This window comes from Arachis stenosperma, chromosome 9 (genome assembly GCF_014773155.1).
Source record: "Arachis stenosperma cultivar V10309 chromosome 9, arast.V10309.gnm1.PFL2, whole genome shotgun sequence".
NCBI classification, from domain to species: domain Eukaryota; kingdom Viridiplantae; phylum Streptophyta; class Magnoliopsida; order Fabales; family Fabaceae; genus Arachis; species Arachis stenosperma.
In genome coordinates, this window is record NC_080385.1 from 47381233 (window position 1) to 47401723 (window position 20491).

The following is a 20491-nucleotide window of genomic DNA, read 5'->3' on the forward strand; positions in this document are numbered from 1 at the left end:
AAAACAATGCCAAAAAGCATACAAATTATCCGCTCATCACAAGTGCACTGGGTCGTCCAAGTAATAAACCTTACGCGAGTAAGGGTCGATCCCACGGAGATTGTTGGTATGAAGCAAGCTATGGTCACCTTGTAAATCTTAGTCAGGCAGACTCAAATGGGTATAGATGATGAATAAAACATAAAGATAAAGATAAAGATACTTATGTATTCCATTGGTGAGAATTTCAGATAAGCGAATGGAGATGCTTTGTCCCTTCCGTATCTCTGCTTTCCTACTGTCTTCATCCAATCCTTCTTACTCCTTTCCATGGCAAGCTTATGCAAGGGTTTCACCGTTGTCAGTGGCTACCTCCCATCCTCTCATTGGAAATGTTCAACGCGCCCTGTCACGGCACGGCTATCCATCTGTCGGTTCTCAATCAGGCCGGAATAGAATCCAGTGATTCTTTTGCGTCTGTCACTAATGCCCCGCCCTCAGGAGTTTGAAGCACGTCACAGTCATTCAGTCATTGAATCCTACTCAGAATACCACAGACAAGGTTAGACCTTCCGGATTCTCTTGAATGCCGCCATCAGTTCTTGCCTATACCACGAAGACTCTGATCTCACGGAATGGCTGGCTCGTTTGTCAGGCGAGCGCTCGGTTGTCAGGCGATCAACCATGCATCGTGTATCAGGAATCCAAGAGATATTCACCCAATCTAAGGTAGAACGGAGGTGGTTGTCAGTCACACGTTCATAGGTGAGAATGATGATGAGTGTCACGGATCATCACATTCATCAAGTTGAAGAACAAGTGATATCTTGGAACAAGAACAAGCGGAATTGAATAGAAGAACAATAGTAATTGCATTAATACTCGAGGTACAGCAGAGCTCCACACCTTAATCTATGGTGTGTAGAAACTCCACCGTTGAAAATACATAAGAACAAGGTCTAGGCATGGCCGTGAGGCCAGCCCCCAAATGATCTAAGAACTAGATGTCCAAAGATGATCTAGAGATCTGAAGTGATCAAAAGATGAAAATACAATAGTAAAAGGTCCTACTTATAGGGAACTAGTAGCTTAAGAATTACAAAGATGAGTAAATGACATAAAAATCCACTTCTGGGCCCACTTGGTGTGTGCTTGGGCTGAGCAATGAAGCATTTTTCGTGTAGAGACTCTTCTTGGAGTTAAACGCCAGCTTTTATGCCAGTTTGGGCGTTTAACTCCCATTTTGGTGCCAGTTCCAGCGTTTAACGCTGGGAGATCTGAAGGTGACTTTGAACGCCGGTTTGAGCCATCAAATCTTGGGCAAAGTATGGACTATCATATATTGCTGGAAAGCCCAGGATGTCTAATTTCCAACGCCATTGAGAGCGCGCCAATTGGGCTTCTGTAGCTCCAGAAAATCCACTTCGAGTGCAGGGAGGTTAGAATCCAACAGCATCTGCAGTCCTTTTCAGTCTCTGAATCAGATTTTTGCTCAGGTCCCTCAATTTCAGCCAGAAAATACCTGAAATCACAGAAAAACACACAAACTCATAGTAAAGTCCAGAAAAGTGAATTTTAGCTAAAAACTAATAAAAATATACTAAAAACTCAACTAAATATACTAAAAACATACTAAAAACCATGCCAAAAAGCGTATAAATTATCCGCTCATCAGTATGCCACAAAAATTCAAATTATCCAAAAATAAGTGGATTATATGTGACGTATCCCGTTAAATCTAAATAATTAAAATTTAGGAGAAATTATTTTCAAGCTGTTGTTCAAGTAAAGAACTTTTCCAAGTTATACAAGAACACAATTAGAACATGGGTCATACTTCCGTTCCACCCAAATTCATAAAATAAAGAGTGAAAACAATTCTTGAATTATAAATCAAAACATGAATTAAAAGACAAAAACAATAGAATCAATCCATACAAATAGACAGAGCTCCTAACCTTAACAATGGAGGTTTAGTTGCTCATGACTCAGAGAAGAAAATAAGGATTCTGGTAACATGTTCAGAGTTCCAATCTAATGGCATGTAAAGTTAACTAATGGAATCCCTTTTTATAACTAATCCTAATAAATTTAAAATCTAATTATCTAAAATTAAAATTAATATCTTTTCCTAAAAATAAGATTTGAATTTAAATCAGAATAATCAGCAGATCTTCAGTTGATGGGTGGGGACCACATGTTTTGTCCATTTTGCAGCTTCTAATATGTGTTTTTTGGGCTGAAAACTGGGTCAAAACAGCCCAGAAATTGCCCCCAGCGTTTTTCTGCGTTTTCTGCACGTGGCGTATGTCACACGTACGCATCAGTCACGCGTACGCGTCACTGAGCAAATCTTCAAATCACACGTACGCGTCAGTCACGTGCACGCATCGCCATGGAAAGCTCCAAATCACGCGTATGCGTCAATCACGCATACGCATCGCTCATCACTGCCATCTCCTTTTGTTCTTGTGCTGCAGAAACTCCATCAAATCCAGCCGAATGCTACCTAAAATCAACAAAATTGCAAAAGACTCAAAGTAGCATTTATATCGGCTAAAAGATAAAATTATTTATTAAACTCAATAAATTAGATGCAAATTCACTAGGAAAAGATAGGAAAGATGCTCACGCATCAACCATCCTTCATAAGGAAGGAAAGTACCACAAGGGATATATTTTATTCCAGGCTCAGCCATATCATCGAATCTTGGACTTGTTCAAATATTTGTTTCATCGTTTTAAGGGGGAGTACTTCAAGGTCTGTCCGGTTCAAGGTCATCACCCTTTTTGGTTATCCTAAGAAAGGGAGCATCGGATTTGCCCGTATTGGAATTTCGGGGTCGGGACCTCCTACCTTACAAGGGTAACATATAAAGGTCTTTTGAGCCTTTTAGTTATGCATTTGTATCCATCTTCGTAACTTGTAATCATTTATTTTTCTTCTTACAGTTGGAATGGTTAATGAGTTGATGATATTGCAGCAGCTAAAGGCGGCCTTCATCCATACTTCGGAAGGGGGGTTGAGGGATCTTCTCAATTGACGCCTCCAACAGCTTCTGTCCCTAGTTCTCAGACGGTCTCGCAAGAGATTATCCAGAAGGGGGCTGTCAGGGACGATGATATTAGATCCATGTTTCTGAGCCTGACAGGAAACAGAAGAGACCTGAGGGGGATAATCGCAATGGTGTTAGTATAGGAGTGGTTACCCCTTGCATGATGGACCGCTTCTTTGATGCTCCCGGTTTTATTGATCGATATTTTCTACCCGACACGAACGAGTTTTTTAGGAACTGTGATCTCTCTGGTCAAGTTGAGTCGATGTATCGTGATCTCTTTTGATCGGCTGCTATTATTCGAAAGGCCAAGCCCACTCTTTCACAGACTTTTCTTTTGGATGGAAAACTTTGGTAGGCTCAAGTGGAGCTCACTATTCTGAAAGGGCAGTTGGAGTCGTTTGAGGTCGCAAAGGTCAAGGTGGTGAAGGATGCCGATGATGCTACCTTTGAGTTCTTGCGGTTGTCCAAGCGAGAGACTGAGCTGACTTCCCATGATAAGGAGATCGTGGACCTTGGCATTTATACATTGCTTTTGTGGAATAATTTCTTTTTAAGTTTGTAAGCTGTTTGTTCGGCAACTTTATACTACTGCGATGGCGTCTTTTTGGGCCGTTTGTTATGCATGAATGGTGGTCCAATCTGAACACTTTACCTTATTTATATGGATATCCGTTGTGTTGGTTTCGGGGGCGGATCGACCCCCGGGGTATCCGTTTTGTTTGTACTATTTTGCCCGGGTAGAAACGTGTAAACTTGAGAAAGGAGTATAATTTTGCTGAAAGTTGGGTCTTATTAAAACCTCCCGTTATTTTTGGTAGGAAAGAATGCCCAAAGAGCAAGAAACATAACAAGTAAAAAGGGAAAAAAGGTAAACATTAAGAAAATATGAAAAACAGCAAATAAACATTAGATTTTGCTAAAGGCATCAAACCGGTGGGACTCTCCTATGTGCAATCGAACTGTATGTTTGCAGCAGTACATGATCTTGGTTGTTTAGTCCCGTTGAGCAATTCCAGTTTGTAGCATCCTTTCCCAATTACAGACTTGATTCAGTAGGGTCCTTCCCATTTAGGGGTGGGCTTTACTTCTCCCAGGATAGGAGGACCAATGTCGTTGCGTCGCAAGACTAGGTCTCCCTGTTTGAATTCCCGTTGTAACACGTCTTGGTTGTACCAGAGGCTTATTCTCCGTTTCAGGGCTAGTTTTCGTAGGTGGGCTATGCTTCAGACTTCGTCCATGAGGTCCTCTTTTGTGTCTTCGTCTTGTCCTCCTACAGTCTTTCGAGGATTGGGTTCTCCAACCTCCACAAGGATAAAGGCCTCTAGGCTGTATGTGAGTCAGAAGTGAGTTTCCGCAGTTGAGGTTTGAGGTAATGTCCAATATAACCAGAGCACGGACCTGAACTTGTCAGCCTACATGCTTTTGGCTTCATCTAGTCATTTCATGAGTCCCTTCATGATGATCTTGTTGGTTGTTGGTTTGTGGGTACTCTACCGAGCTGAACTTCTATGAGATGTTGAGTCCCTTTAGGAATTCCCTAAAATGCTTGTCTGCGAATTGGATCCCTTTATTTGAGATTACAATCTCTAGGATTCCAAATCGAGTTATGACTTGTCTCTAGAAGAATATTTGGCATTGAGTGCCGTGATTGTGGCCAATGCCTTAGCTTCGATCCATTTTGTTTAGTAGTTGATGGCGACTATAAGGAATCTGAGCTGCCCGGGAGCTTTAAGGAGGGGTCCCACGAGGTCGATTTTCCACGTTCTAAAAGGACGATCGGCCGTTATCATACTGAGCTGATGAGGGGCTACTTGGTGAAGGTCGTCATGAACTTGGCACTGTTTACAGTTTTTGACTTGCTAGAGGGTGTCTCTGATGATGGTGGGCCAGAAGTACTCAACTGGTATAACCTTTTGAGCTAGGGATTTTCCGTTGATTCGATGGCCATAGCATCCTTCGTGAATTTCACGAAGTATGTAGTCCAATTTTCCGTGTTCTATACACTTGAGGAGGAGTTGGGATAGCCTTCATTTGTACAACTGTCCCGCTATTGTGATGTATTTTATGGCTTCCCGTTTTATATGTTTCACCTTCTTAGAGTCCTCAAGTAGGTCCCCATTGGCAAGGTACCTGAGGATTGGGAAGGTCCAAGAGTGATGATTCAACAATCTAGATTTGTTGAGGTTGTGGCCGCGACGGATGGTGTCTTGATGAGTTCCTATATTAGTAATGGATTTCCCGGAACTGACTTAGTGCTTGCTAGTTTGGAGAGCAAATCGGCTCTTGCATTCCTTTCCCTGGGAATGTGTTGAATGTTCACTCTGTTAATTCGGTGGTCAATCCCTTGACTTTTGATAAGTACTATCATAGCAGGGGATCCCGTGTTTCGTAGTCCTTGTTTATTTGCAAACTTCCAGTTCCTTTGCGCCGACTTCTCTAGCCAGTGTTAATCCAATTAAGAGGGCTTCGTATTCTGCCTGATTGTTGGAGATCGGGAATTCATATCAAATTGACTATTTGATAATAATCCCATTCTCGTTCTGCAATATTATTTCTGCTCCACCAGAGCTATTAATCGACAAGCCATCAACATGGAGTTTCCATCACTCTGTGGTTTCGCTTCTCGGAGTCATCTCGGCAATGAAATCTGTCATGGCCTGAGCCTTGATCGTGTTTCTGGGCTCAAATCAGACTTCGTGCTGGGATAGCTCAACCGACCAAGGGAGCATCTGTCTTGTCAGGTCTGGTTTCTAAAGTACTTGTATAACGGCTTGGTCTGTTCGGACCATGTTAGGTGGCTCCAAAAGTACTGCGGGAGCTGTCGGGACATTGTGAGTAGTGTGTAGACAAGCTTTCCAAGTCTAGAGTAACACGTCTCGGTGTTCTGGAGAACCTTACTTATGAAGTATATCGGGCCTTGTGTTTTTTGCTTGTCTTCTTAGATTAGCGCCACTGCTAGCGCTTCCTCCGTTATTGATAAGTAAAGGTACAATGTTTCTCCCAGTCTAGGTTTGGGGAGTATGAGAGGTTCCGCTGACACTTTTAAAGTGTTGGAAGGTCTCTTCACATTCAGGTTCCCATTTGAAACTTATACCCTTTTTATGAGCTTGAAAAAGGGAATATCCTTCTGAGTTAAGGCTCCGAGGAAGCATGAGATTTGCAGGGCTACTCATCTCAAGGATGGCTCTGCATTTTTTCAAATTTGCCTCTACTTCTTGTTGCATGATCATGAAGCCCAGAAATTTCCTGACCTCCATTTCGAATGCGTATTTCATCGGATTGAGGCGCATTCGGTGCTTCCTCAGGGTGCCCAATATGAGTTTGAGGCTATTGACAAGCTCGCCACCTATTTTTCTTTTGGCTAGCATGTCGTCAATATAAAACTCCAGTTTAATCCCTAAGAGGTTTTTGAATATCTTCATGACGAGCCTTTAGTAGGTGGCCCCAGTGTTCTTTAACTCGAAGGGCATAATTGTGTAGTAGTATGTGCCTTCAAGGGTTACAAATGCCATTTTCTCCTCATCTGGCCTATGCATTGGTATCTCTGGTTGTACTTTGAGTACACGTCCATGAAGCTGAGGTACTGGTGTAACAAAGCGACATCCACTAGCCCGTCGATGTTTGGTAGGGGAAGGCATCCTTTGGACAGGCCTTGTTCAAGTCCGTGTAGTCGAGCACATTCGCCATTTACCATTTACCTTTTTCACCAATACGACATTGGCTTGCCAAGTTGTATAAGGTAGTTCCTGGATAAAGTTGGCCTCGAGCAAGCTTTTAACTTGCTTCCTGACTTCAGCTGCTCAGTCCACAGACATCTTTCTTATCCTCTAAGCCGCCAGCTTGGCTTTAAGGTCTACGACTAGCTGGTGAGACACTAAGTCCAAGTCTATTCCCAGCATGTCATCGAGAGTGAAGGAAAGTCCTGTTTTCCTTTAGAAGTCCCGTGAGTTTGCCTTTAAGGTTAAAAGGCAGGTTTCTGTTGATGAACATCAACTCATCCTGGGTTTTCTCTATTTGTAGTTTTTCTACTTCCCCTTCTGGACCTGGTCTGGGTTGATCATCTTATCGTGCATCCAGGTCAGCAAGGAACACTCTCGCTGCATCTCGGGACCACTTCTAGAGGGCTAGGTTGGTGTTATCGCACTCTATGGTGACTTCTTGGTCACCATGTAATGTTCCTATGGTCCCATCGTCTACTTGGAAATTCATGATTAGGAACTTCGTGAATATGGTGGAGGAAAGGTCATTGAATGTCATTCTTCCCAGGATGATGTTATAAGTCGTGGAGTCTTTTAGAGCCACAAACTCAGAGAGTACAAGTTTCTTTTGGTTTCCGGTTCCAATGTTGATTGGTAGTACTATAGAACCGTCCAACTTGAGAAAGTTATCTCTGAGTCCAGTTACTTCATTGTGGTAACTTTGTAGGTTTTTATTTCAGAATCCTAGCTTGTCAAAGGCTCCTCTAAAGAGGATGTTAGAATTGGCTCCGGTTTCCACCAGTATACGTTTTACCAAATCGGTTTCGAACCTGGCCGAGATGACAAACAAATCGTCTTCCTCCGAGGTGCCATTTTGGAAATTGTTAGGGGAGAATGTTATTGTTGTTGGAAGGGAAGATGTTCTCTTTTAGCCTTTTATAGCTAGCACTCGGAACTCTTTTTTTAATGCTAATTTGGATTTTTCAGGTGCATCTTTCCCAGTGATAGTATTTATTATGATTGTTGGGTTGATTTTCGGGCTCTCCTAGTGCGTTTGTCTCACGATTTTGAGATTTCATCCTTCCCTCTCTGGTGAACTTTCCCTTTCGACCTTCCTGAGCTTTAGAATAATTTTGGCAAACTCAAGGAATTTACCATCTCGGATGGTATGTTCGAGAGCGTCTTTGAGGTCGAAGCAGTCTTGAGTCTTGTGTCCGTATCCTCTATGATACTCCTAGTACAGGCTTTTGTGACTGCTTGCTTGTTCTTTCAATTGTCTGGACTTCGAGAGAATGACTTGCTCTACTATTTGGTGGTAGATCCCAGTGATTGGGGCCAGTAGAGGGGTGTAGTTCCTGAACTTCACTACTCTAGGCGGCCGGTTGGGGGTGGTGGATTTTATTTTGGAGTTTCTTTGTACGGCGAGTGTTCATACCCTGGGTCAAACTATCCGACCCGGGATGTTCTACTGATAAGTCAACCGACCTCTTCAGGCTAGGACAAATTTGACCTCTTCTCAAAGAGCTCGGCCAAATCACCAGGTGATGAGCGGATAATTTATACGCTTTTTGGCATTGTTTTTAGTATGTTTTTAGTATATTTTAGTTAGTTTTTATTACATTTTCATTAGTTTTTAGTTAAAATTCACTTTTCTGGGCTTTACAATGAGTTTGTGTGTTTTTCTGTGATTTCAGGTATTTTCTGGCTGAAATTGAGGGACCTGAGCAAAAATCTGATTTAGAGGCTGAAAAGGACTGCAGATGCTGTTGGATTCTGACCTCCCTGCACTCGAAGTGGATTTTCTGGAGCTACAGAAGCCCAATTGGTGCGCTCTTAATTGCGTTGAAAAGTAGACATCCTGGGCTTTCCAGAAATGTATAACAGTCCATACTTTGCTCGAGATTTGATGGCCCAAACCTGCATTGCAAATCAGCTTCAGAATTCCCGGCGTTTAACGCCGGAACTGGCACAAAAATTGGAGTTAAACGCCCAAACTGGCATAAAAGCTGGAGTTTAACTCCAAAAAAAGTCTCTACACATGCAAGCTTCAATGCTCAGCCCAAGCACACACCAAGTGGACCCCGGAAGTGGATTTTTACGTCATTTACTCATTTCTGTATACCCTAGGTTACTAGTTCACTATTAATAGGATCTTTTGACATTGTATCTGGACCTCACGACACTTTACACGTTTCTCATTGTATCTTCTATAGCATGAGTCTCTAAACCCCATGGTTGGGGGTGAGGAGCTCTGCTGTGTCTTGATGGATTAATGCAATTACTACTGTTTTTTTATTCAATCACGCTTGCTTCTATTCTAAGATATCACTTGTTCCTAAACCTGATGAATGTGATGATCTGTGACACTCATCATCATTCTCACCTATGAACGTGTCCCTGACAACCACCTCTGTTCTACCTTAGATTGAGTAGATATCTCTTGGATTCCTTAATAAGAATCTTCGTGGTATAAGCTAGAATTGATGGCGGCATTCAAGAGAATCCGGAAGGTCTAAACCTTGTCTGTGGTATTCTGAGTAGGATTCAAGGATTAAATGACTGTGACGAGCTTTAAACTCCTGAAGGCTGGGCGTTAGTGACAGACGCAAAAGAATCACTGGATTCTATTCCAACCTGATTGAGAATCGACAGATGATTAGTCGTGCTGTGACAGAGCGCGTTGAACATTTTCACTGAGAGGATGGGAGGTAGCCATTGACAACGGTGAAACCCTACATACAGCTTGCCATGGAAGGAGTCTTGCGTGCATGAAGAAGAAGACAGTAGGAAAGTAGGGATTCAGAAGATAGAGCATCTCCAAAACCTCAACCTGTTCTCCATTACTGCAAAATAAGTACTTATTTCATGTTCTTTAACTTTTTACAATCAACCCTGATAATTATTGATATCCTGAATAAGAGTTACAAGATAACCATAGCTTGCTTCAAGCCGACAATCTCCGTGGGATCGACCCTTACTCACGTAAGGTATTACTTGGATGACCCAGTGCACTTGCTGGTTAGTTGTGCGGAATTGCAAAAGTGTGATTGCAATTTCATGCACCAAGTTTTTGGCGCCGTTGCCGGGGATTGTTCGAGTTTGGACAACTGACAGTTTATCTTGTTGCTTAGATTAGGACTGTTTTATTTTTGTTGGTTTTGAGTTTAGTTTCACATTTTAAGTTTGGTGTCAATTGCATGCTTTTGTTTTCTTTTATTTTTCGAATCTGCATATCCTTAGTCCTTTCTTGATTCTTAAAAATTCTAAGTTTGGTGTCTTCTTTGTGTTTTCCTTTAAGTTTTCAAAAATTTGTGTCTGATTTTCTAAAAATTTTAAGTTTGGTGTCATTTTGTTGTTTTTCTCTTTCCTCATTTCAAAAATTGAATCTTTTTCAAAATAATTTTCAATCATATCTTTTCAATTGCTAATTCCAAAATCTTTTTTTAATTAACTAATTGATTTAGTTTCCAATCTATTTTGATCTTATTTTTTAAGTTTTCGAAATTTTATTTTATTTTATTTTAAAATTTTTCGGTCACCTTTAAAAAAAAGAAAAAAAATTTTTTACTTTACTTGTGAATCCATATCATATTCTCTTTCTCCGTCATGGACCTAAGTGGAAATGAGCAGTCCAGAAGGACTCTGGGGTCATATGCTAACCCCATTACAGCTGCATATGGGAGTAACATCTGTATACCTCCCATCAAAGCAAGCAGCTTTGAGCTAAATCCTAAACTCATTATCATGGTGCAGCAAAATTGCCAGTATTCCGGTCTTCCACAGGAAGAACCTACTGAGTTTCTGGCATAATTCTTACAAATTACTGACACAGTACGTAATAAAGAGGTGGATCAGGATGTCTACAGACTATTACTGTTTCCATTTGCTGTAAAAGATCAAGCTAAGAGGTGGTTGAATAACCAACCTACAACAAGCATAAAGACATGGACACAGTTATCAGACAAATTCCTGAATCAATTTTACCCTCTAAAAAGGATGACACAGCTAAGGCTGGACATCCAAGGCTTTAAACAAGAGGATAATGAATCCCTTTATAATGCCTGGGATAGGTATAGAGGTATGCTAAGAAAATGCCCCTCTGAAATGTTTTCAGAGAGGGTACAGTTAGACATCTTCTACTATGGGCTTACAGAAAAAGTTCAGATGTCTCTAGACCACTCAGCTGGTGGATCTATACATATGAGGAAGACGATTGAGGAGGCTCAAGAGCTTATAGATACTGTTGCTAAAAATCAACATTTGTACTCTAGCAATGAGTCCTTTACAAAAGAAGAAGTTATGGCAGTAGCCACTGATCCTAATCCTCAAGAACAGATGGTTGAGCTTAATCAGCAATTACACCTGATGACGAAACAGTTAGCAGAATTTAAAGAGATGCTCCAAGAAACTAAAATTGCTAACAAGAACATAGAATCACAGTTGAATCAGGCAAAACAGCAGTTATCTAAACAGATAACAGAAGAATGCTAAGCAGTTCAACTGAGGAGTGGGAAGACATTGAATAACACTACTCAAAGTAGCAAAAAGCCAATAAAGGAACAATTGACAGAGGATAACCAAACAACTGTCCAAAATCCCTCTGAGGACAGTAAGAGCCCAGAGAGGAATACTCTTGGCGTCCAAATGCCAGAAAGGGGCGAAAAGCTGGCGTTAAACGCCCATTCCCTGCCCAGTTCTGGCATTCAAACGCCAGAAAAGGGGGAAAAGTTGGCGTTAAACGCCCATTCTTCACCCAATCCTGGCGTTCAAACGCCAATGGGGAATCAGACACCTGAGAGTGCTGGTAGTAACCCCTCTAAAAAGGCTTCTCCAACCACCTCTGTAAGGAATAAACCTGCAGCAACTAAGGTTAAAGAATATAAAGCCAAGATGCCTTATCCTCAGAAACTCCGCCAAGCGGAACATGATAAGCAATTTGCCCGCTTTGCAGACTATCTAAGGACTCTTGAAATAAAGATTCCATTTGCAGAGGCACTTGAGCAAATACCTTCTTATGCTAAGTTCATGAAAGAGATCTTAAGTCATTAGAAGGATTGGAGAGAAACTGAAAAAGTATTTCTCACTGAAGAATGCAGTGCAGTCATTCTGAAAAGCTTACCAGAAAAGCTTCAAGATCCAGGAAGCTTTATGATACCATGCACATTAGAAGGTGCTTACACCAAGACAGCCCTGTGTGACCTTGGAGCAAGTATCAATCTAATACCTGCATCCACTATCAGAAAGCTTGGGTTGACTGAAGAAGACAAACCAACCCGGATATGCCTCCAACTTGCTGATGGCTCCATTAAATATCCATCAGGCATAATTGAGGACATGATTGTCAAGGTTGGGCCATTCACCTTTCCAACTGACTTTGTAGTGCTGGAAATGGAGGAGCACAAGAGTGCAACTCTCATTCTAGGAAGACCTTTCCTAGCAACTGGACGAACTCTCATTGATGTACAAAAAGGGGAAGTAACCCTGAGAGTCAATGAGGATGAGTTCAAGTTGAATGCTGTAAAAGCTATGCAGCATCCAGACACACCAAATGACTGCATGCGCGCTGACATTATTGACTCTTTGGTGGAAGAGATCAATATGACTGAAAGTCTAGAATCAGAGCTAGAGGACATCTTCAATGATGTTCAGCCTGATTAGGAAGAACCAGAGGAAACAAAAGAATTTTTGAAAATTCCTCAGGAAGAGGATAAGCCTCCCAAACCTGAGCTCAAACCACAACCACCATCCCTGAAGTATGCATTTCTGGGAGAGGGTGACACTTTTCCAGTGATCATAAGTTCTGCTTTAAATCCACAGGAAGAGGAAGCACTGATTCAAGTGCTAAGGACACACAAGACAGCTCTTGGGTGGTCCATAAGTGATCTTAAGGGCATTAGCCCAGCAAGATGCATGCACAAGATCCTATTGGAGGATAATGCCAAACCAGTGGTTCAACCACAAAGGCGGCTAAATCCAGCCATGAAGGAGGTGGTGCAGAAAGAGGTCACTAAATTACTGGAGGTTGGGATTATTTATCCCATTTCTGATAGCCCCTGGGTGAGCCCTGTCCAAGTTGTCCCCAAGAAGGGAGGCATGACAGTAGTTCATAATGAAAAAAATGAACTGGTTCCTACAAGAACAGTTACAAGGTGGCGTATGTGTATTGACTACAGAAGGCTCAATACAGCCACCAGAAAGGATCATTTTCCTTTACCATTCATAGACCAAAGGCTAGAAAGACTAGCTGGTCATGATTATTACTGCTTTTTGGATGGCTATTCAGGTTACAACCAAATTTCAGTAGATCCTCAAGACCAAGAGAAAACAGCATTCACTTGTCCTTCTGGCGTGTTTGCCTACAGGAGAATACCTTTTGGTCTGTGTAATGCTCCTACAACTTTTCAGAGATGCATGCTATCCATATTCTCTGATATGGTGGAGAAATTCCTGGAAGTCTTCATGGATGACTTCTCAGTATATGGAGACTCATTCAGCTCCTGTCTTAACCACCTAACACTTGTCCTGAAAAGGTACCAAGAGACTAACCTGGTTTTAAACTGGGAGAAATGTCACTTTATGGTGACTGAAGGAATTGTCCTTGTCCTGGTTTGAAAAATTACTACCACCTGCCAATGTTAAGGCAATCAGAAGCTTTCTGGGGCATGCAGGATTCTACAGAAGGTTTATAAAGGATTTTTCAAAAATTGCAAAACCTCTGAGCAACCTGCTAGCTACTGACACACCATTTGTGTTTGACACACAGTGTTTGCAGGCATTTGAGACCCTGAAAGCCAATCTGGTCACAGCACCAGTCATCTCTGCACCAGACTGGACATTACCATTTGAATTAATGTGTGATGCCAGTGACCATGCCATTGGTGCAGTGTTGGGACAGACGCATAACAAGCTTCTGCACGTCATTTATTATGCCAGCCGTGTTCTAAATGACGCACAGAAGAATTACACAACCACAGAAAAAGAGTTACTTGCAGTGGTCTATGCCATTGACAAATTTAGATCCTATCTAGTAGGATCAAAGGTGATTGTGTACACTGACCATGCTGCTCTTAAGTACTTACTCACAAAGCAGGATTCAAAACCCAGGCTCATAAGATGGGTGTTGCTTCTGCAAGAGTTTGATATAGAAATAAGAGACAGAAAAGGGACAGAGAACCAAGTAGCTGATCATCTGTCCCGAATAGAACCAGTAGCTGGGGCGTTGGTGCACGAAATTGTGATCACTACAATTTCGCACAACTAACCAGCAAGTGCACTGGGTCGTCCAAGTAATACCTTACGCGAGTAAGGGTCGATCCCACGGAGATTGGTGGTATGAAGCAAGCTATGGTCATCTTGTAAATCTCAGTCAGGCAGACTCAAATGGGTATAGATGATGAACGAAAATAATATAAAGATAAAGATAGTGATACTTATGTATATCATTGGTGTAAGAGCTTCAGACAAGCGTATGAAGATGCCTTCCCTTCCGTCTCTCTGCTTTCCTACTGCCTTCATCCAATCCTTCTTACTCCTTTCCATGGCAAGCTCGTGTAGGGTTTCACTGTTGTCAGCAGCTACCTCCCATCCGCGCAGTGAAAGCTAATGCACGCACTCTGTCACAGTACTGCCAATCACCGGTTTGGTTCCCTCCCCTACCGGAATAGAATCACTCTTTTGCGTCTGTCACTAACGCCCAGTAGGTTACAGGTTTGAAGCACGTCACAGTCATTCAATCATTGAATCCTACTCAGAATACCACAGACAAGGTTAGACCTTCCGGATTCTCTTGAATGCCGCCATCAGTTCTTGCCTATACCACGAAGACTCTGATCTCACGGAATGGCTGGCTCGTTTGTCAGGCGAGCACTCGGTTGTCAGGCGATCAACCATGCATCATGCAATCAGAAATCCAAGAGATATTCACTAAGCCTCAGATGCTTGTAGAACAAGAATGGTTGTCAGTCACCTTGTTCATGGGTGAGAATGATGATGAGTGTCACGGATCATCACATTCATCAAATTGAAGAACAAGTGATATCTTGGTAAAAGAACAAGCGGAGTTGAATAGAATAACATTAGTAATTGCATTAATACTCGAGGTACAGCAGAGCTCCACACCTTAATCTATGGTGTGTAGAAACTCCACCGTTGAAAATACATAAGAACAAATGTGATCATTGGTTTCGGCCCCAGAGAGGGAACCAGAAGAACCAAGATCAAAATACAATAGTAAAAGGTCCTATATATAGAAAACTAGTAGCCTAAGGTGTACAAAGGTGAGTAAATGACATAAAAATCCACTTCCGGGCCCACTTGGTGTGCTTGGGCTGAGCAATGAAGTAATTTTCGTGTAGAGACTCTTCTTGGCGTTTAACTCCCATTTTGGTGCCAGTTTGGGCGTTTAACTCCCATTTAGGTGCCAGTTCCGGCGTTTAACGCTGGGATTTCTGTAGGTGACTTTGAACGCCGGTTTGGGCCATCAAATCTTGGGCAAAGTATGGACTATCATATATTGCTGGAAAGCCCAGGATGTCTACTTTCCAACGCCGTTGAGAGCGCGCCAATTGGGCTTCTGTAGCTCCAGAAAATCCACTTCGAGTGCAGGGAGGTCAGAATCCAACAGCATCTGCAGTCCTTTTCAGTCTCTGAATCAGATTTTTGCTCAGGTCCCTCAATTTCAGCCAGAAAATACCTGAAATCACAGAAAAACACACAAACTCATAGTAAAGTCCAGAAAAGTGAATTTTAACTAAAAACTAATAAAAATATACTAAAAACTCAACTCAAACTACTAAAAACATACTAAAAACAATGCCAAAAAGTATACAAATTATCCGCTCATCACAACACCAAACTTAAATTGTTGCTTGTCCTCAAGCAACTGAAAATCAAATAAGATAAAAAGAAGAGAATATACTATAGACTCCAAATTATCAATGAAACTAAGCTCCAAATTAGATGAGCGGGACTAGTAGCTTTTTGCCTCCGAACAGTTTTGGCATCTCACTTTATTCTTTGAAATTCAGAATGAATGGCTTCTTTAGGAACTCAGAATCCAGATAGTGTTATTGATTCTCTTAGTTAAGTATGATGATTCTTGAACACAGCTACTTATTGAGTCTTGGCCGTGGCCCAAAGCACTCTGTCTTCCAGTATTACCACCGGATACATACATGCCACAGACACATAATTGGGTGAACCTTTTCAGATTGTGACTCAGCTTTGCTAGAGTCCCCAATTAGAGGTGTCCAGGGTTCTTAAGCACACTCTTTTTGCCTTGGATCACAACTTTATTCTTTCTTTTTCATCAATTTTTTCGTTTTTCTCCCTTTTTTTTTCACTGCTTTTTCTTGCTTCAAGAATCATTTTTATGATTTTTCAGATCCTCAGTAACATGTCTCCTTTTTCATCATTCTTTCAAGAGCCAACAATTTTAACATTCATGAACCACAAATTCAAAAGACATATGCACTGTTCAAGCATACATTCAGAAAACAAAAAGTATTGTCACCACATCAAACTAATTAAGCTAGTTTTAAAGATGAATTTGAAATCCTGTACTTCTTGTTCTTTTGTGATAAAAACAGTTTTCTTTTAAGAAAGGTGATGGATTCATAGGACATTCATAACTTTAAGGCATAGACACTAAGACACTAATGATCACAAGACATAGACATAGATAAACATAAAGCAAAATTTTTCGAAAAAACAAGAAAATAAAGAACAAGGAGATTAAAGAACGGGTCCACCTTAGTGATGGCGGCTTGTTCTTCCTCTTGGAGATCCTATGGAGTGCTTGAGCTCCTCAATGTCTCTTCCTTGTCTTTGTTGCTCCGCTCTCATGATGAGAGGGGTCTCTTGTTTGCTCCATTCTTTTCTTAGTGATGGGCTTGAGGTCATGCCTTCTCAGTTGAACCGGCTTTCCTCTTGAATTTCTCTTCCATTGGGCGTCCTCTTCACAGATATCTATGAGGACTTGGTCCAACCTTTGATCAAAGTTGACCCTTCTTCATGGCCACAACTTCATAGAAGTGGTCTTGATGCACCCTTGAGATGAATCTCTCCATCTCCCATGACTCGGAGGTGAAAGCTTTTGCCTTCCCTTTCCTCTTTCTAGAGGTTTCTCCGGCCTTGGATGCCATAAATGGTTATGGAAAAACAAAAAGCAATGCTTTTACCACACCAAACTTAAAAGGTTTGCTCGTCCTCGAGCAAAAGAAGAAAGAAGAGAGTAGAAGAAGAAGAAATGAGGAAGAAGGGAGTGGCTTTGTGTTCGGCCAAAGAGGGGAAGAAATGGTGTTTTATGAAGGATGGATGTGAGTGGTGAAGAGAAAGAGATGTTGAGGTGATTGGTGAATGGGTGAAGAAGAAGAGAGAGAGTGGTGGGGTTGGTGGGGATCCTGTGGGGTCCACAGATCCTTAGGTGTCAAGGAAAAGTCATCCCTGCACCAATTGGCACTCAAAATCACGTTTTGAGGCATTTATGGCGTTAAACGCCGGGCTGATGCCCATTCCTGGCGTTTAACGCCAGGTTGTTGCCCTTTACTGGCGTTTAACGCCAGTCTGGTGCCCCTTTCTGGCGTTAAACGCCCAGAATGGTGGCAGACTGGGCGTTAAACGCCCAACAGCTAGCATTACTGGCGTTTGAACGCCAGCTTCTTCTCCTCCAGGGTGTGCTGTTTTTCTTCCTGTTTTTCATTCTGTTTTTGCTTTTTTCATTGTTTTTGTGACTTCTTATGATCATCAACCTACAAAAAAAAGATAAAATAACAAAAGAAAATAGTAAACTATAAAACATTGGGTTGCCTCCCAACAAGCGCTTCTTTAATGTCATTAGCTTGACAGAGGTCTCTCATGGAGCCTCAGAAATACTCAGAACCGTGTTGGAACCTCCCAACACCAAACTTAGAGTTTGAATGTGGGGGTTCAACACCAAACTTAGAGTTTGGTTGTGGCCTCCCAACACCAAACTTAGAGTTTGACTGTGGGGGCTCTGCTTGGCTCTGTTTTGAGAGAAGCTCTTCATGCTTCCTCTCCATGATGATAGAGGGATGTCCTTGGGCCTTAAACACCAAGGATTCTTCATTCACTTGAATGATCAACTCTCCTCTATCAACATCAATCACAGCCTTTGCTGTGGCTAGGAAGGGTCTGCCAAGGATGATGGATTCATCCATGCACTTCCCAGTCTCTAGGACTATGAAATCAGTAGGGATGTAATGGTCTTCAATCTTCACCAAAACATTCTCTACAAGTCCATGAGCTTGTTTTCTTGAATTGTCTGCCATCTCTAATGAGATTCTTGCAGCTTGCACCTCAAAGATCCCTAATTTCTCCATTACAGAGAGGGACATGAGATTTACACTTGACCCTAAGTCACACAAGGCCTTCTTGAAGGTCATGGTGCCTATGGTGCAAGGTATAGAAAACTTCCCAGGATCTTGCCTCTTTTGAGGCAGTTTCTGCCTAGACAAGTCATCCAGTTCTTTGGTGAGCAAGGGAGGTTCATCCTCCCAAGTCTCATTTCCAAATAACTTGTCATTTAGCTTCATGATTGCTCCAAGGTATTTAGCAACTTGCTCTTCAGTGACATACTCATCCTCTTCAGAGGAAGAATACTCATCAGAGCTCATGAATGGCAGAAGTAAGTCCAATGGAATCTCTATGTTCTCATTTTGATCCTCAGATTCCCATTAGAACTCAGAGGAGATTGGTACACGCCCACTGAGGTCTTCCTCAGTGGCGTCCTCCTCCTCTCTTTCCTCTCCACATTCGGCCATGGTTATGGCCTTGCACTCTCCTTTTGGATTTTCTTCTGTATTACTTGGGAGAGTACTAGGAGGGAGTTCAGTAACTTTCTTGCTCAGCTGACCCACTTGTCCTTCCAAATTTCTGATGGAGGACCTTGTTTCATTCATGAAGCTTTGAGTGGTCTTTATTAGATCAGAGACCATTGTTGCTAAGTCAGAAGTATTCTGCTTAGAACTCTCTGTCTGTTGCTGAGAAGATGATGGAAAGGGCTCGCTATTGCTAAACCTGTTTCTTCCACCATTATTGTTATTGAAACCTTGTTGAGGTCTCTCTTGATTCTTCCATGAGAGGTTTGGGTGATTTCTCCATGAAGAATTATAGGTGTTTCCATAGGGTTCTCCTAGGTAATTCACCTCTTCCATGGAAGGGTTCTCAGGATCATAAGCTTCTTCCTCAGATGAAGCATCCTTAGTACTGTTTGGTGCATTTTGCATTCCAGACAGACTCTGAGAAATCAAATTGACTTGTTGAGTCAATATCTTGTTCTGAGCCAATATGGCATTCAGAGTGTCAATCTCAAGAACTCCTTTCTTCTGACTAGTCCCATTGTTCACAGGATTCCTTTCAGAAGTGTACATGAATTGGTTATTTGTAACCATTTCAATCAATTCTTGAGCTTCTGCAGGCGTCTTCTTCAGATGAAGAGATCCTCCAGCAGAGCTATCCAAGGACATCTTAGATAGTTCAGAGAGACCATCATAGAAAATACCTATGATGCTCCATTCAGAAAGCATGTCTGAGGGACATCTTCTGATTAATTGTTTGTATCTTTCCCAAGCTTCATAGAGGGATTCTCCATCCTTCTGTCTGAAGGTTTGGACTTCCACTCTAAGCTTACTCCATCTTTGTGGTGGAAAGAACTTTGCCAAGAAGGCATTGACTAGCTTTTCCCAAGAGTCCAGGCTTTCTTTAGGTTGTGAGTCCAACCATATCCTAGCTCTGTCTCTTACAGCAAAAGGGAATAGCATCAGTCTATAGACCTCAGGGTCTACCCCATTAGTCTTGACTGTGTCACAGATTTGCAAGAATTCAGCTAAGAACTGATGAGGATCTTCCATTGGAAGTCCATGGAACTTGCAATTCTGTTGCATTAGAGAAACTAATTGAGGTTTAAGCTCAAAGTTGTTTGCTCCAATGGCAGGGATAGAGATGCTTCTCCATAAAAATCAGGAGTAGGTGCAGTAAAGTCACCCATCACCTTCCTTGCATTATTTGCATTATTGTTGTTTTCGGCTGCCATGTCTTCTTCTTCTTTGAAGAATTCGGTCAGGTCCTCTAAAGAGAGTTGTGCCTTGGCTTCTCTTAGCTTTCTCTTCAAGGTCCTCTCGGGTTCAGGGTCAGCTTCAACAAGAATGCCTTTGTCTCTGCTCCTGCTCATAAGAAAGAGAAGAAAACAAGAAAATATGGAATCCTCTATGTTACAGTATAGAGATTCCTTGAGGTGTCAGAGGAAAAGAAAAATGAAAGACAGAGGTAGAAAATTCGAACTTATCAAAGAAGATGGAGTTCGAATTTTGCATTAAAGAATAGTGTTAGTCCATGAATAGAAGGATGTGAGAAGAAGGGAAGTAATTTTCGAAAATTTAAGTAAAAGATTTTGAAAACATTTTGAAAAACACTTAATTGATTTTCGAAAATAAGAGTGGAAAAGAAATCAAGTGATTTTTGAAAAAGATTTGAAATTAGAAATTAAAAAGATTTGATTGAAAACTTATTTTAAAAAAAAGATGTGATTGAAAAATTATGGTTTTAAAAAGATATGATTGAAAAGATATGATTTGAAAACCAATTTTAAAAGATATGATTTGAAAACAATTTTAAAAGATATGATTTTAAAAATTAATGACTTGCCTAACAAGAAAAGATATGATTCAAACATAAAACCTTCCTCAATAGAAAAGGCAAAAAATGTTCAATCAAATCATTAATTGTTAGTAAGTATCT

The 20491-nt window shown here is 41.5% G+C and overlaps 1 non-coding gene across 1 annotated transcript; it reads left to right on the forward strand.

Annotated features, from left to right (window-relative positions):
• Window positions 1–19275: 19275 nt before the first annotated feature.
• LOC130953102 (small nucleolar RNA R71) lies at window positions 19276–19383 on the forward strand. The gene has a single exon (XR_009075276.1). It is a non-coding gene; the product is annotated as a small nucleolar RNA R71 (small nucleolar RNA).
• The last annotated feature ends 1108 nt before the right edge of the window (window positions 19384–20491 follow it).